Source organism: Triturus cristatus, chromosome 3_1, assembly GCF_964204655.1.
Source record: "Triturus cristatus chromosome 3_1, aTriCri1.1, whole genome shotgun sequence".
NCBI classification, from domain to species: Eukaryota; Metazoa; Chordata; class Amphibia; order Caudata; family Salamandridae; genus Triturus; species Triturus cristatus.
Genome location: NC_140583.1, coordinates 745,607,400 through 745,620,991, shown reverse-complemented (window position 1 = coordinate 745,620,991; position 13,592 = coordinate 745,607,400).

Genomic DNA, 13,592 nt, shown 5'->3' with positions numbered 1-13,592 from the left:
GGCAGTCTAGCTGACGGACCACATCCTCTCCCCCATGCAGGTGAAGTGGGGGATGCATGCCTAGGCCTGATGGACCCCTGACCTGGGACCTTGGCTTTGGGGAAGGCTGGAGGATAGAAACCATGGCAGGAGCTCCTGCCCTGGGGACCTGTGGGGCTTCAGGCCCAGACGCACAAGGGAGGCCTCCCCAAGACAGCGGACACCTGTCCCGGGTGCTCTGGCAGACAGGGGGCCCAAGGACAGAGCACTGGACAGAGCTGAGCTGGTCCAGACCCATCTGGTCACTTGCTGAGAACCGCAAGACCCCAAGGAGGTCCAGAGTACCTTGTCCCTAGTAATCCAGAAGAATACTACCCCCTTTCTTATCGACCGTGCCCACTGAAGCCACAAAAGGACCCAGCCTCCTGGAGCCCTGGCTGGGATGGAGGGAGCAAAAAAGCTGCGATCAGGACTTCAAGGGCATCCCAGCCATCTGGTAGTACATTGGAAGGCATTACACATGACCAGATGGCCGGGCCTGAAGGACGTACATCTGGCCCTACTGTGCCTTACCAAACAGGACTCGCGCTTTCCCTTGGTGGGGACCGGAGCTCTGCGACCCGGGGGCATAGAGCCCTACCTGGGCCTCAGACACGGAGCTGCGAGGGGATGTGCAGAGTGTGTAACAAAATTGGTTATTTTGCCAAGGTGTGACAAAGGGGTAAACATAGTGGGGGTGCTCTACATAGTAATCATGTTGGTTGTGAATGGTGTATTGTGGCCAACGTATCCAAGTCTGAATATGATGAAATAGACAAAACCACGATGATCTCAAAGACATAGTAATTGTTGTCAGGAAAGTTGTTGTGGTAAGTGAAGATCCGTCTTCTTGTGCTGGCCCTTAATTTGATATTGGTGTAGAAGATAAAAAACATACTTTATCAGTTGATTCTGGTGCAAGTTTTACTGTGATTACCCAGGAATTGTTTAGAGATACTTGGGATAATGGACCACTGGAACCACCTGATAGGTCACCTGTCTCTTTTGAAGGGCGCAACATAGAGTTAGCTTGGTATGAGCCCCAATGTACCCCAATATAGACCTAGGTAGTTGCACGACCTTTAACCTGCATTTGTCCTACCTTGCTCTACATAATGGTTCTGGTGCTGACCTTTTATCTAGTTAAGAGCCAAATAAATGTTGTGTGGTTTTCTCAGAAAATCTAGCCTAATTTATTGTGCATGAGGATTCTTAGTATCACAGCAGGATTACCATCTTCTGCATAATAACTCTGTATAAGAGTCATTACTATCGTCATGTTTGGCTGACATGCCCACAGTACAATGACACATTTATGGAAAGCCCCCAAAGGTACCTTTTGGGTATATAAACATCACTTCTTTGCTGGACAAACCAGAGGAGAAGCTTCCATGCTGACACGCTGAACTGAGATGCTGAAGACCCAGCGAGCAGACACTCCAGCACACAGTGGTCTGACATCCCTCGATGGGTGTCCAATTCTAGACCAACACGGAGTCCCTCATTTTCTCAACTCAGGTAATGGGGTTGGCTCTTTCCTAGGGGGATTCATGGCTCTGCACCTACACACATGCTAGGTACACTCAGGTACATCTAGTTAGGGTTGCATCGTAGGAGTACACAATTATTATTCAAATACAGAACCTCTATCTGACCTATATTTCTTTCCTATCTCATACTAAATATGCTGGGCCTCTTTTTTACTTTTACAAAATAGAACAATTATTCTGGAGAAATCTTGAATTAAATACATCGATTTTATAAGAATAACATGATTTTTATTTTTTTGTTTTTTTGCTCATTTTCTGAGTACATACAAAATTTGTTTTAATCAATTGTTCATAATAACAAATTATCCTGTGCCCTTGTGGCCTAGGCTACATAGGGGAAACAGGACGCGAATTTCGCGTCAGGTTCTCTGAACACAAGTCAGCTATCAGAACGCAGAAGATGCAAGCACCAATGGTGAAACATTGTATAGAACATAGTCATTCAGAAAATCAACTTACCTGGTTGATACTGGAGCATGTACGAAACATACCAGGTAAGGAGGTAGAAAAAACGAGAAAGATTAGAGAAACGTTCTGGATTTTCTCTCTTGATACAGTCCGTCAAGGACTCAATGAGGAAATAGTTTAGCTTATAACTTGATTCCGTTCTCCCCCACAATTTAGCACATTAAGAATGCTCATTTATATGTTTTCACATTTATATATGTTACATGTAAGGTACATTTTGGGGCATACCAAAAGCAATATCGCAAATCTATAGTAGAAAATTGTTTCTTTCATTTTTTATTTGCCTTGGGGATCAGTAATAGAATACCCAGTATTAACTTTTATCATTTCAGGTAGTATTGAAAATATGGCTTTAAATATAACCAATCTATGCAACATTGTATCTATTTCTGTCAATTAGATGGCTTTTTAAATGATTGCCCTAGTAGTATATGCACCGTTACCTTACTTATAACATATGCCCCACAAACTATACCTAATGGCAAGATATTTTATAAACCTTATCTTCAAATTAATTGAGCTGTCTCAATTTCCTTGTATTGGAAACACAGCAGAGCGAATATGAAAGTAAATAGCACAGTTTTGCATACTACAATATGGCACCTATGTTTGGCAGTCGCAGTAGACCAAATTTCAGCAAACTTCTTCTCTTTCTACTCCTGCACGGAAGGGCATTTCCGGGAGACGTATTTACGTAGCCAGATTTCATGACTGACAACAGCACGCCTTTTTAAAACAAGGCTCGTGGCAGGCGCGTTTGAAAACTGGGGCACTCTGCTGGTTCTAATCTCACAGATTGTTTGGATATCGCCTTGCCGAAGAACATCGGTGAGTGTAACTATAGAAAAAATCTTTCTCTTGCAGAAAATAGATTTACATTTTCTGACTTTTAAGCCATAATTTTTACAGGGGCTTTCATATATTAAGTAGTGCAGATGTAAAGCTAAGCACACTACGAGTTTATTTTGGATATAAAGGACAGTCTTTTAATGCAGGCTATGTCAGCAATTTTCTTGGACATTTACCATCCAGCTTCATCTAGCAACACACAAATCGGCACTTTATAGTATTGAGACTGAGAGGCCTATTCCTCAATAACTTGAACAAAACCTACTGGCTACCTCATGCCCATAGAAAGCATGCCTGAGGACTGCGCGCCCACGGTAAGAGCATTATAGATAAGATATAACTCGATATGTATTTGAGTACATAAGAAATAAGTAGAGATAATAACCTAAGGTTGCTATTTCCATGTCTGCTTTAACTTTATAGAACTAAGCGGCTATATCGTCTCATGTTTATCCATATCTGGATATGAAAAGAAGAAGCATTCATGATGTTTAAAACATTGGTCCACGATTTGAACTAAACTACGCATAGAATAACTACAACGATTACCAGGTCTCAATACAAATACAACATTCTTTTATTAAAATCACCTACCATGATAGTTTGACACGGGTTTTGGTTAATTTGGTGAATGTGACACCCAGATCCAGCAGGTGGTGGATACTAGTGGTTAAAAAATATCACACTATATTGATGGTACAATACTCCCTCTCTCTGTATATACAAAAAAAACATACTATAAACATCTTTCACAAAACCATTACGCTAATGGTTCACCTTCCTCACGTTACTAATGATTCCTTGTCGAAGAAAGCGTCTGCCTTTTTACTAATTTTCAGCACTTTTGCATGACAAGAGTTGCATTGTAAATAGCACCTTGAATACCCTATGAGCATGACTTATTAGTAATATATGTTCCTTTTGAATTAAATTAAACATGACTCATGCATGTTCTGGCCCCATAAAGCGGAGATAATTATCTTGTCAAACTTTTTATAATCAATAAATTCCACTTTTCCTCATGTTTACAGATAATTCCCCGTCCTACTCTACATTAGCTCTGCATAATTTCTTGTCCTGAAGAAGGTGGATTAAACTTTTCTCTTTCCACCGAAACGTACGTCGACCATTGACACTAAGGAACCGTTTGATTGAAAAAAATCCAAAGGAAAATAAAGCAAACCATAACTTCTAGAATAGACAACAAAGAAGAGAAACAGTGTTTGTCTGAATTTGATAAAGTTGGAAATTTTCAACACAGGTTTTCAATATAAAATTGTTTGTTGCAATATTTCATGTACGGTTCCCTTTCATGTGCTACATGAGCTAGAATTTTAACTTTACACTTGTGGGTGACAGGATGAATGATTGGTATGTTATGGAGTGAATATGTTGTTTTTAATAGTTGAGTATGTAGGGGTATGATTTATTCATAAGAACAATGTAAAAACTTGCATTTTTCTTTTAGACATATCAAGTTGATTTATTGATTCTTGAAACTTTATTATGAACAATTGATTAAAAAATATTTGTATGTACTTAGAAAATGAGCAAAAAAACTAAAATATAAAAATCATGTTATTCCTATAAAATGGATGTATTTAATTCAAGATTTCTCCAGAATAATTGTTCTATTTTGTAAAAAAAGGAGGCCCAGCATATTTAGTATGAGATAGGAAAGAAATATAGGTCAGATAGAGGTTCTGTAATTGCTTTGTTCCTCTTTTACCCCTCCTCTAGGGCCTGAAATTACATTAGGGGGTACCTTTTCTCTATCTATGGTACACAATTATTATTGTCATGTATCAATATGCCTGCATATATTCACTGTTTTAGCACAAGGCTAGAATTCTACCTTTTATTTACTGTTGGTGCTTTGCATTGTATATATCTGTTTCTGTCTAATGGTTGTTGCAGCACACGTATTTTATACTAGAATGACGCTGGTTTAATAAATTCTTATTCAAAGCGTCCCCATTGTTTATTCTGTATATCTCTCTGAGAACAAGTGAGCAAGAGTGACTGAGTGAAAAGCACTGTACTGTTTTCACGATCCCTGAGGGGTCCGTGTTGTCATGTTCGATAGTTGCCAGAAACAATTTGCTCCTTGGAACGTCTGTGGGGCTTACAATGGCACTGTGAGCTAGCTGTTCTACAGACTAACATATCCTTTGGGGGTGTCTGGAATCAGTCTGGTCACCAATCCCTTAGTTTATGTTGTCTAAACATGCAGATCCTATATAGATTTGTAGGAACTACATGACAAGCTGGCTTTTTAGCGGACATACTGGAGTTCAGAGAGAGGAAAATCTATGGGAAGATGTATGGGGCGATCAAGGGGCTGTCTATTTTGGGGTGGTTTTACCAGAGTTTATTTCAGATTGCATTGAGGCCAGATATTAGGGACCAGGTGTCAGTCGTATGCTCTAATGATGTCATAGACAACCATGTCAAACAATACCCCTCAGTATTTTCCACGAAGTTAGGAACTATCAAGGGTTTCACACATCAGATTAAAGTTAACTAGGGTTCTATCCCAGTGAAACATACATTGAGAAGCATACCATTTAGTATCAAGGAAATATAGGAAAAGGTGCGGATGGGTCTGTATGAAAAAGGTAATATTGAACCTATTGTATCTTCTTAATGGTTGATGCCACTTGGTGTAAGAATGGGGAACTGAGAGTGTGTGTTTATCTTCACAGTTTGAATAAGTATATTTGAGTGGATTCACATCCTCTTCCAAACATTATGGAATTGTTGAATATGATAGGAAGTTCCAAATGGTTTTCAAACCTAGATCTGGCTGCTTCTTACTAGCAGGTTTTACTTGAGTCATCATCTAGACATCTTATGGCATTTAATTCTCCTATTGGCCAGTTTTCAGTGTTTCAGAATTACATTTGGTTTAGCTTCGGCAGCTGTAGTTTTTAAGTGAATTATGTTGCAGGTGTTTTAAGGTATTAACGGCATAGCAGTTTTCCAAGATGATGGTTTAGTTTATACTTCTACGAGAGAGAAGTATGATTCTATTCTGGCAAGGGTTTGCAGCATTATGCATGAAAATGGTATCACTCAAAATGTAGAAAAGTATTACCGTTATGCAGGAAAATGGTATCAATCTGAAAGTAGAAAAGGTTTCGTTTTTGAGAGGTAAAGAAGAGTATTTGGGAGATGCTTTGTCTGAGCATGGAGTGGAACCAAGGTCTGGACTGGTCAAAGCCATCATTGATGCACCACCACCTTCTGATTAGACTGGACTTAAGTCTTTCACTGGACTGTGTGAATTATATTCAAGATTTATTTCTGATTATGCATCCAAGGTGAAACCTTTGGCTGCTTTACTCAAGAAAAAAGTTATTTTGGTGGGACAAATCTTGTCAGGAAGCCTTTGAATGGATTAAGTCTCAGTTGGTGGGAACAAGAGTTCTTATGTCTTATGATCCAAGTGTACAATGTACTATTATCGGGGATGCTGGGTGCAGTCCTTACATGTCCAGGATGGTGTTGAAAGTAGGTTCTGTTATTCATCTCATGATTTGAGACGTTCTTAGATTTATTTTTCCGTCATTGAAAAGGAGTTACTATCATGTTGGTAGGTTATTAGGAAGTTCCACTCATATATTTGGGGCAACAGGTTTGTCCTAAGAATTGATCATATTCTGTTTGTCAGGTGAAAGAATTAAAGACGACACAGCATGCATGGCTAGATTCTCATAATATTGTTGCAGTATGATCTTGATGTTTTTTATGGAAATAAAAATGTTAGAACAGACTATTACAGGGGTGTGGAATTTAATAAAATATATACTTGTCCATGGGGCAGGTTACTTCATAAATCTACTTGTCCTGTAACAAAATCCACTTGTCCCTTTTGTGCCATGTAATGCAGTGACAAATTATGGCAGCAATACCCTTATATAAGAACTCCGAAATAGCCTCTCTGAATATGCCAGGGCTCCTTCCATAGCAGGGTATGAATACTAGCAATTCCCTTATGTTGCCACGTTTCCGCAGATCTACATACTGGCGCTGAAGTTAAGCAACAGTTTCAGGGTTGGAATGCCCTTTTGAGTCTGTGCAAACCTACTAACTTGCATGTTTTAAGGGTTCTCAACAACTCTTCTCTAATCTTTTCCCATACTGAGAATGGTTGGATATTTACTCCTGACAATGGCAGACATAAAACTTCTTCCTGGGTTGGGAAAAAAGTGGTTGGAGGGGAAGTAAACTTGCAAACGCTCGGATTTTCGCATGAGCAAATCTACACATGCATATTTGCTCATGCTAAAATGTAGTTCACAAATATTTTCTAGTACTACTATTTCTTGGCCTACTTCTGTAAAGTCTTGTGAATTCAGGAAAGTCGTATATCTGCACTTAATGCAAGGACATAAGTGCACTTTTGAGACTTTACTTAATAATTGGCCCCCTAATTAGGTCTGGCGTTAACCATGACATGTTTTGTTGGGGGATCTTTATGAAAATGGTAGTTTCAAAACGCTTGAAAATCTGACATTTATTAGCAATCAGACGTTACTGTTCCAATTTAATTATCACAGGATACAAAATGCCATAAAAAAACTGTACCCCACATACCCGGATGAACCGCCGGTGCTGTCCGCTTTGCAGTGGATAATTACCACGCCCAAGGCTAAAAGCTTGGTGTCCACGCTCTATGCTAAACTGCAAGGCGACATTGCGGCAAACACATATAAAGCTATGGAAAAATGGAATTGCCATCTGGATGTTCCACTAACTGAGGAAGACTGGGTTATAGCTTGCACACTGACTAGTATGCTGACACCTAATGGCAATCTGCGCATTTTCCACTTCAAATACCTACACAGAAGGAGAGTGTCGCTCTGCTGGAATGGCAGGAGGACACCAACACTTACAGACTGGATTGCCGATTTAACGTACTGTAAAGACACACTAAAAACGTATGAAAAAGAACTGCCTACCAGGTCGAAACCGCGAGACTACTGGAAATACTTGACCCAATATCTGCAGCAGCATAAGGGGAATTGAATGCGTGTTCTAAATACAGTGATGTTCGGAGGGTGTGGAGGGCCTTTGATTAAGAATGCAAAAACGGATTATGGATGCTGTTGTATTGTGACCACAATGTTCTGGTTGTACTAACCTTGTATACTTTTCAAATGGTAATAAAAAAAAAAAACCATGACATGTTTTGTTTATTAAAATGTCTCTCTCTGTCAGTTGGCTAGCGTCACTGTGAATGACAGCATTCTGTTCTTTCACAAGGAGCATAATTGACACACAGTCATTTTGTTCAGTGCCAGGAACTACTGTGGCAATGTGTGCTTTTTGAGACCAAAACTATTTTTGCTTTTGCCAATGTTTGTTATAATGATGAGGGCCCAGCAGTACCCACAACAATAAGGTTTTACAAAAACATGCCAAAACAAGTCACGCATTGATAAAACCAAAAGACTGACCAACAATTTCAGACCAATTGGCTTTACCAACGCTTGCTTATTTTTATGTTTCCCATAATCTTATTAAAACTGGTTACAGTGATTTTCCATTATGAATATTTTTGGGAAATACTAGCATGCTTCAACACATTTTACTAAATGATGCTGCAGAAAAATGCTACCTAAAATGTTACAGTAGTTTAGCTAAATGCTTTTGCTTTTTTTGTGAACATTTTTTTGCCTATCACGATCCGGTAAAAACCGGGTACGAACCGTCGGACGGAGCATATTCTCCGTCCGACGCGTACCCGGTCGTCAAAATTTACAAACAAGGAATTACGATTCGCACGGAACACCATTTCCGTACGATTCGTAAAAAAGCCCGACCGAACAAAATAAACCTACCAATGCGATCCGGGAAAGGGCCGACCTGACGTCGGGACGCTCACAGCCTGCCATTCACGAACCAGGAATCACGATTCGCACCGACGTCATCCCGCACGGTGAATATTTTCCGGCTGCCAAAAACTGCCGGGAAATCAGGACGACGCGAACAAGGACCACCAGTACGCGACGGACAGACAGGACGCCGCGAACAAGGAGGACCAGTACGCGACAGGACGACGCGAACAAGGAGTACCAGTAGGCGACGGACAGACAGCACGACGCGAACAAGGAGGACCAGTACGCGACAGGACGACGCGAACAAGGAGGACCAGTACGCGACGGACAGACATGGACCCGAACCTACGTGTCATCCCGGCCCTCATAGCAGTCCACCTCCTCTACAGGTTCCGACGCAGACGCCGCAGAAGGTCAGAACAACTAAGGGAGGGGTGAAAGTGGGGGGGTGGGGGTGGCAGGACCAGGGCAGGCCACAAAACCCCCACCAAAGTCACACACCACACATGCCCAGGACATACCTGACACCCGTGCCCTGGTCACTACGAGGGGGTGGGGGCGTGTCCAGCGAAGCCAGCGACCGCCACAACGGAAGTCCGTCACCACGCGAACCGGCAACACAACCAGACCGGTACGTCCCGTACCCACGCCTCAAGAGCGTGGGTACGAGACGTACCACGCCCACACCCACGTCACCCCAACAATGGCGGGACGGATCGTACCCACGGGGCAAAGGCCTGGGTACGGCCCGCACAAGCATCACATAGCGTGGGGACGGATATGTACGGACCCTACCCCCACCCGCGTACGTATGGAGCGTACACCCACCCCACCAGTGTAAGTACGACTCGTACCCTCACCCGCGGACGTACGGACCGCACCCCCACCCCAACATTGTAAGTACGACTCGTACCCTCACCCGTGGACGTACGGACCGTACCCCCACCACACCAGTGTAAGTACGACTCGTACCCTCACCCGCGTATGCATGGAGCCTACCTCCACCCCAACATCGTAAGTACGACTCGTACCCTCACCCGCGTATGCATGAAGCCTACCCCCACCCCAACATTGTAAGTACGACTCGTACCCTCACCCGCGGACGTACAGACCGTACCCCCACCACACCAGTGTAAGTACGACTCGTACCCTCACCCGCGTATGCATGGAGCCTACCCCCACCCCAACAGTGTAAGTACGACCCGTACCCACCCGCATACGTATGGAGCGTACCCCCACCCCAACAGTGTAAGTACGACCCGTACCCACACCCGCGTACGTATGGAGCGTACCCCCACCCCAACAGTGTAAGTACGACTCGTACCCTCACCCGCGTATGCATGGAGCCTACCCCCACCCCAACAGTGTAAGTACGACTCGTACCCTCACCCGCGTATGCATGGAGCCTACCCCCACCCCAACAGTGTAAGTACGACTCGTACCCTCACCCGCGTATGCATGGAGCCTACCCCCACCCCAACAGTGTAAGTACGACTCGTACCCTCACTTGCGTATGCATGGAGCCTACCCCCACCCCAACAGTGTAAGTACGACTCGTACCCTCACCCGCGTATGCATGGAGCCTACCCCCACCCCAACATTGTAAGTACGACTCGTACCCTCACCCGCGGACGTACGGACCGTACCCCCACCACACCAGTGTAGGTACGACTCGTACCCTCACCCGCGGACGTACGGACCGTACCCCCACCACACCAGTGTAAGTACGACTCGTACCCTCACCCGCGTATGCATGGAGCCTACCCCCACCCCAACAGTGTAAGTACGACTCGTACCCTCACCCGCGTATGCATGGAGCCTACCCCCACCCCAACAGTGTAAGTACGACTCGTACCCTCACCCGCGTATGCATGGAGCCTACCCCCACCCCAACAGTGTAAGTACGACTCGTACCCTCACCCGCGTATGCATGGAGCCTACCCCCACCGTGTATGTTCCAAGCGTACATATCCAGAAATAGGAGGTGTGTGTGCAGAGTCCTCCCAGCAGTGCCCTGAGACAGGAGGGGTGGGTGTGGAGTCCTCCCAGCAGTGCCCTGAGACAGGAGGGGTGTGTGCCTATCACTCCCAGCAGTGCCCTGAGACAGGAGGGGTGGGTGTGGAGTCCTCACAGCAGTGCCCTGAGACAGGAGGGGTGGGTACAGAGTGCTCCCAGCAGTGCCCTGAGACAGGAGGGGTGGGTGTGGAGTCCTCCCAGCAGTGCCCTGAGACAGGAGGGGTGTGTGCCTATCACTCCCAGCAGTGCCCTGAGACAGGAGGGGTGGGTGTGGAGTCCTCCCAGCAGTGCCCTGAGACAGGAGGGGTGTGTGCCTATCACTCCCAGCAGTGCCTGGAGACAGGAGGGGTGGGTGTGGAGTCCTCACAGCAGTGCCCTGAGACAGGAGGGGTGGGTACAGAGTGCTCCCAGCAGTGCCCTGAGACAGGAGGGGTGGTTACAGAGTGCTCCCAGCAGTGCCCTGAGACAGGAGGGGTGGGTGTGGAGTCCTCCCAGCAGTGCCCTGAGACAGGAGGGGTGTGTGCCTATCACTCCCAGCAGTGCCCTGAGACAGGAGGGGTGGGTGTGGAGTCCTCCCAGCAGTGCCCTGAGACAGGAGGGGTGTGTGCCTATCACTCCCAGCAGTGCCCTGAGACAGGAGGGGTGGGTGTGGAGTCCTCCCAGCAGTGCCCTGAGACAGGAGGGATGTGTGCCTATCACTCCCAGCAGTGCCCTGACACAGGAGGGGTGGGTGTGGAGTCCCCCCAGCAGTGCCCTGAGACAGGAGGGGTGGGTGTGGAGTCCTCACAGCAGTGCCCTGAGACAGGAGGGGTGGTTACAGAGTGCTCCCAGCAGTGCCCTGAGACAGGAGGGGTGGGTGTGGAGTCCTCCCAGCAGTGCCCTGAGACAGGAGGGGTGTGTGCCTATCACTCCCAGCAGTGCCCTGAGACAGGAGGGGTGGGTGTGGAGTCCTCACAGCAGTGCCCTGAGACAGGAGGGGTGGGTACAGAGTGCTCCCAGCAGTGCCCTGAGACAGGAGGGGTGCAACACATGTGTGTGAGGCTGGAAGTACCCACATGCATACTGCCTACAAGGGAACATGTCCCCATGAACTCATGTCAACAGACTCCACACACAAGTACAGTGATCACCAAGGATGCCACGAATGTTGCAGGTGGAGACATGGCCCTGCATGCATGGCCAAAGTAGAAGGGCTCCGTCACACACACAGCTCATGTAGACACAGCTCTGCGCTAAACATTGGGAACACCCTGCAGGGAAGATATCAGGGTACACAGAGGAAGGAATACACCCTGGGACAATTGCACCATGCATTAACTGCTTACATGAACAAAGAAACTTAGCTAACACCTTGTGATGGCACACAGATCCCAGGGTCCCCCAAATGAGCAGCACACTACTACATATCCCACACACCCAACACATAAACACCACCCAAAACCATGTAGCAGCCCCACCAACACCAATACCAGCATAGCAGTAGTGTTATAATGAAACAAAAATTAAGCTTTATTCAGCATGAGCACAATGTCCGTGGATCGCAGGCAGTTCAATATTCATAAAGCCCATAGGGCAGTCAATGAGTCTCAGCTGGATGGGGGACACAGTGGGATGCGTGTCCCCTACCTTGCCTGCACAGTTACATGCCATCGTCTTCCACAGGGGTGAGGGCATCATGGGGGGGGAAGCAACAGGCACCGCAGGGACATCAGGGCAAAGGGGAGGCGTTGTGGGTGCAGGGATGGAGGACTCCACCACAGGGGGTGGGGCAGGGCCAAAGGCGGAGGCCAGGATGGCACTACACACCTTTGCAAGGTCCTCCAGGGATTCCCCTGCACCCGAAGGATCCACAGGCCCCAAGGAGGGGGGGGGTCAGAGGGATGGGTCGCAGCGCCACCGGGGGAGGGTGTAGACAGGGGGGGAGAATCAACCACCCTGACCGAGGACTTCCTTGACCGCTTGCGTGGTGGTGTCACTGTGGGGCTCAGGGACAGAGCGGCCATGAAGGAGTCCTTGGGGGAGATGTGGCCAGGAGAGCTGAGGGGAGGGGATTTGGAGGGAGTGGACTGGGTGGAATGCGGACTCCCACTATGGCTGCGTGTCACACATTTGCCCCCCGACCCAGTGGGTGTGCCTACCTCACCCTGTGTGTGCGTGTCAGGAGGAGTGTGGTGGACCTTCCCTGCTGGTGTGGTGCCTGTGTCTGTTGATGTGGGTGCATGCCGACGTCTGGGTGTACGTGGGACAGGCATGGAAGTGGGAAGTGTGGATGGGGCAGGGGTAGGTGGGGGGAGGTCGCGCTGCAGGAGACCCACTGCTGCAGTCAGTGTGGAGTCTATGGACCTCAGCAAGTTGCGTTGGTCAGCCTGCGATGAATGAATGCCCTCCAAGTATGCCTCGATGTTGTTGAGGGTTTGGCCGTGGGCATGGAGGACATTAAGGATCGCAGCCTGACCAACCTGCAGTTGCCGCTGGATGTCCACAGACTCAGCATTGGCGGCAGCAGTGGAGACAGGGGCAGGGGGTGCGGTGCCTGGCATGAAGGAGACATGCGGTGACCGGGCACGCTGGGAAGGGACACGAGCAAGTGGGAGGCGGCTGATGGGAACTGAGGGGGCGGTGCGAGGTGTTGTTCCGCTGTCAGCTGCTGGTGCAGCCACCGCCCACTCGGAGACATCCTCCTCGGACCTGTCAGCTTCGTATTCTGACGTGCCAGTCGACAGGTCCTCGGCCGCACTATCCTCCACCTCTGTCCCACTCGATGTGCCAGCCCCGATGTCACGGCTGGCACTGGTGCTCGGTCCCTCCGCCTTGTCTGTGTCCATGTCTCCCTCTGTGTCCCCCGACG